The sequence below is a fragment of the Crocuta crocuta genome, unplaced genomic scaffold (assembly GCF_008692635.1).
Source record: "Crocuta crocuta isolate KB4526 unplaced genomic scaffold, BGI_CrCroc_1.0 scaffold10, whole genome shotgun sequence".
NCBI classification, from domain to species: Eukaryota; Metazoa; Chordata; class Mammalia; order Carnivora; family Hyaenidae; genus Crocuta; species Crocuta crocuta.
Window position 1 is genome coordinate 1,865,323 of NW_027527551.1, and position 4,575 is coordinate 1,869,897.

Genomic DNA, 4,575 nt, shown 5'->3' on the forward strand with positions numbered 1-4,575 from the left:
CACAGTCCCCTCAGTCTGCCCAGAAGGGAGGGCTTCCCCTGGGAGACCCGTCGGAGCCCTATCTCCCTGTAGGCTATGTGGAGTCCAGGCCTGGGGGTGAGGGAAGGTGGAGAAGGCCGGGTTGGGGAATGTTCAGGAATGAGTGTCAGCTGAGGTGGGGATGCCCTGGGATCCAACACAATTAGCTTCATTCTGTCACAGTTGGGGGTTTTCTTATCATTAGCTGGGGAGGCCTAGCCAGAGAATTCCAGTATTCCAGAGTGAGTTTAATTGTGGGTGATTTCATTCTGCCCTTTTTATGTCGAAGCCAGAGGCTTGCGTCATATAACAGTGAATTCAGGGAGATTTTTTATTTGCATGTGAATCATAGCTTTTCCAGCTGAATGTCACTTACTTGGAATTTTTGTCTGATTTTGTTTTTGTTTTTGTCTCTTGGTGTTTTTCCATCGGGCTCTTTGGCTAACCAGAAAAAAAAAAAAAAAACTAGAGGAAGGGCTCAATCTGACTGGAGCAGGGTTTGAGTTGGCAACTCAAAAAGAAGAGTATTATGAATGTGAAAAAAAGAAAACGGATGCTTTATTTTGCTTTGAGGGAGGGACCGAGGCCAAGTCAAATTGAGAGCTCTAATTTGGGAATGGTGTTATTACAGGTCACTGGGAGTTGGTTACGCTCTAAATTGGGAGGCCAGTCACATGAGGAGGCAGCAAAGGCGGATCACATGGGGGACAGTCAGGACTCTTTTACAATGAACTTTTATTTTATTTACTACACATTTGAAATGTACTTCTGTCATGTTGAGAAACCAAGTCACCTTACTGACTGATGAGCCCTCCCTATCCTGGCCCATCATTCGTTTTATTAGTGAGCCAGTTCTTGCCATGTGTAGGTTTGCTAGGGCTTTATTTAGGTACTGGAATCTGTTCAGTGATTAGTGGAGCAAGCCATGTGCTAAAGGTTATATATCTGCTCTTCACCTTCGTCTACAGATCTTCTGAGGGGCTTGCATCCTTCTCTTCCAAAGGCCTTACCCCATTTTTAATCTCAAGGTCAAGACATTCTGATAAGTATATGTGTGTGTATGTGTGTACACACACACACACACACACTTTTTATTGGGTTATCTTTCATGTTCTGTTACTATTAATATGAGCTTGCAAAATAAAAACAAAAAAGATGGGTACTGCCCCCCACCATGGGCAGTTAGGAACAAAGTATTCTTCCGACCCCAAATTGTGGATCCATGATGTCCTTGGCATCTCGGGGATGATCCGGAAAGGGTGTGTGTGGTAAGCTGCTCGTTTTTCGTGGAGAATCAAAGTTGGCTTTTTGAACGTAGAAAACTCTGATTAGTTGGCTGTGTTTGAAATAAAAACAAAAATGCAGCCCAAGAAGAGTATCTAGAACTCAACGTCCGGTACAGACAAGTTGTGCTCATGGTCCTAAATGGGGCGCGTTACTAAGTCTGTGACACAGAGAGTCTGCTGGTGCTTCCAAAGCATGTGGACCGGCGATGCTTGTGATCAAGGTTAGGAATAGAAGGTGTGTGGAAACTTTCTATAAAAGGCAGCCGAGGCCCCTGGACTGGTGTGGATGAGTGGTCAGGAAACCCTGGCACTGTTCATGGTCATACCAGAGTGTTGCTGCATGACCTTGGATGAGCTTCTCTGTGCCTCAGTTTCCCTGAAGCACAATATTAGTTTTGGGAGGGGAGGATAAAGGATTCCAGAGATGTATGAGGTGTGAGATACGGTCAGCAAATGGAGGGAGTGTGGTGCCACATGGTGTCACAGGAGCCCGAGTCAAGGCCACCAAACACGGCTGGGCCACCAGTCTCCTCCAGCATCGTCCACTGTGGGTGATGCCTCTGACATCACAATACCCAGCTGGACACTCAATAATGATGAGCTGTGCCCAGTGGACACCAGAGGAGGGGAGAAAAGGAGGAGGACAAAGTGGAGAGGGAGGAGATGGAGCAATCCCTTATGTGATAATTCCATCAACGCACAACTTTTCACCTACCATCAGGTTCAACTGTAATGTGTTCAGCTCCATATAACCTATACAGCGTCTGTGCCCTCTCCCCCAAACTCAGCAAAATCTTATGGTCCACTAATCGAGAATTTTGCTCCTGTTGCTGCATATCTCGTGGTTCATCGCTGGACCTGTGAGTTGATACTTCTTCACCTAACGGCTCTCCGGAGCAACCGTCTAGAGGTAATGCTCTGGCTGTGTGGCCCAGGCTCTTCTGGGCCAACCGCAGTTCCACCTCCACCCTTCTTAGAGCAGCGCAGAACTCAGCGCAGAACCCCGGGTTGGCAGTTGTTGGGGGGGGGGGGGGNCTGCAGTAAAGATACTTTCAAATGGTAATTCTCACCTGTATTTTATCCCAAGCCACCCCCAGGCCTGGTCAGACTTTGTTAATGGTTGACTGCATCCTGAAACCCAAGTGGGCTGGTTTGAGGCTTTCCTGTGGAGCCTTTGAAGGTGCTGTCACTCCTTTTTAGTAGCTAGGTTGCTATAAATAGAACACTTGAGAGATCATCCCTGTCCTAGAAATATTGTGATGTTTTTCTTGCTTATTTGTTGATTACTTTCTTAAAAATCCAGCAACTTCCTCTAAAAATAGGTCCCTGCCACCCATTGAATTGATTCCCCTAAGCCCTCCTCCTGGTAGGATATTATTTTTCCTACCTGGTTTCACATCAGCCTTAACCTGCTGATGATCCCAAAGCTAGAAGTTGAAGGCCTTGATTTTTCTCTTAGTTCCTTTGACCGCTGGTTCTCAAACTTCAGCCTGGATCCAAATCACCCAAAGGGGTTTGTAAGCAGAATTTCTGATTTAGTAGATCTATGATGGGGATCTAGAATTTGCATTTCTAACAGGTTCCCAGGTGTGTGGGAGAGGCTGGGCAGGCTGGGGGTGGCACTATACTCTGAGAACCTGTGTCTTAGGCCTTTTTGGCTCTCCCAGCCTCTTCACCTCTCCTTCCCCAGCCTGCAGGAGAGGATCCCATGAGCATTGTCCTGGTCTCCTCAATGATGGTGACCATTGTTAACAGTTTTATAGCATTCACTATGGGCCAGACAGATTAAATAATTCAAACATCATAACAATCTTATGAAGTATCCCATTTTCCAAGTGAGGAAACCGAAGGATGCAGAGGCGGTTAAGTGAATTTTCAAGGTCATGTCGCTAACCAAATGGATGGTTGGGACTCAAGATTCAAACCCAGACAACACGGCTAGCATCTATGCTCTCAATTGCTATGCTTTCTAATCTTTCTTTTCCTCAAGTCACCTAGAGCACCTGATGCTCCTACAGTTTTTGGTGAATACCTCAGAAAGGACACTCAAGATAACTGAGCCTATCTTCGGTACTTGTAACCTACGTCTTGGTGTCTGAGTCTCCAGACAACTCAGCTCCTACCAGTGTGTGTGTGTGTGTGTGTGTGTGTTTGTGTGTGTGGGTTGGTGGAAGGTGGGTCTTTGAGAACTGCCTGAACCTCAGGAGGACCTCGGGAGGAGCTAATGTGAAGACACGAGCGGCATCCAACCCTGAAGGGAGTCCAGAGCCCCCTTCTCCTGGAGCCCACTGTCCCCTCACTATTCTGCCTTAGTCCAAAGGTTTCTGCTGTTGACACGTAGCACCCTAACCAGAGACAGACAAAGCTGGGAAGGAACAGATCTGCTGTGCCATCGGCTATGCTAGGAGAGCACATGTATCTTTTGTCCAGTGTGGTCCAGCAAGCCTGCGTGATCAGCACTGACCTAGACCAGCATTAGGAGACACATACATGGGAGGCATTATCCCTGCCCTCAGGGAGCCAGCGGTCTCATCAAGGACAGTGTCATACAAGTGTGTACATCGTTGAGTTGGTCTGTGTGGTAGAGAGAGGCAGTGAGGGCCAGAGCAGACCAACAGGATTCAAGGGAGGAAGCAGACTCTTAAAACCACATCATGGATGATGATGGGGAGCAGGAGGGGAAGGGTTTGGATGTATGCAGGGTGTATCTACAGCCGAAAATATTTAATGGTAAATCATGATCTCTTTTAAGATTTGAACTGCCACAAGTTGTCTCCATTGGTGTAGTGATAATCGATTAAGCTCCCCCCCACCCCAGTAAATAATGTGTTGGATGCTGGTTAGAGGTCTGCTGGAGGTTCTGGGATTATTTTAGAAAATGGATTCTATTCCTTACAGAGTTGCTGGTTGGTTCTATAAATGGAAGCCTTCCTAAAGTATTTTTTCTCCCTCTCTCATCTGGTTCTCTCTAAATTTTTTGTATTGCGGACATTTCTGTGGGGTACAAAACTTTTCCCATGGCTAGCTCTGACCCCGCACACCCCATTAAGGAAGACAGACCCTAACACTGGGCCATCTACATTGATAGGGACTAAAGATAAAGACCCGATGGCTTAATAAATACATCTCCCCTTAAAGGTGGTGGTGTACCTCCTACACTGTTGGTGGGAATGTAAACTGGTACAGCCCCTCTGGAAAACAGTGTGGAGGTTCCTCAGGAAACTAACAATAGAACTCCCCTAGGACCCAGCAATAGCACTGCTAGGAATTT

General features: G+C 46.8%; 1 protein-coding gene across 3 annotated transcripts in view; it reads left to right on the forward strand.

Moving 5' to 3' along the window:
• The first annotated feature begins 1,921 nt into the window (after positions 1–1,921).
• Positions 1,922–4,575, forward strand: part of SAMD4A (sterile alpha motif domain containing 4A) — a 96,305-nt gene continuing 93,651 nt past the window's right edge. For all 3 annotated transcript variants that reach the window (XM_077768235.1, XM_077768225.1, XM_077768245.1), the window contains exon 1: positions 1,922–2,214. The gene's annotated coding sequence lies outside the window, so the exon portion shown is untranslated. The remainder of the gene's footprint in view (positions 2,215–4,575) is intronic.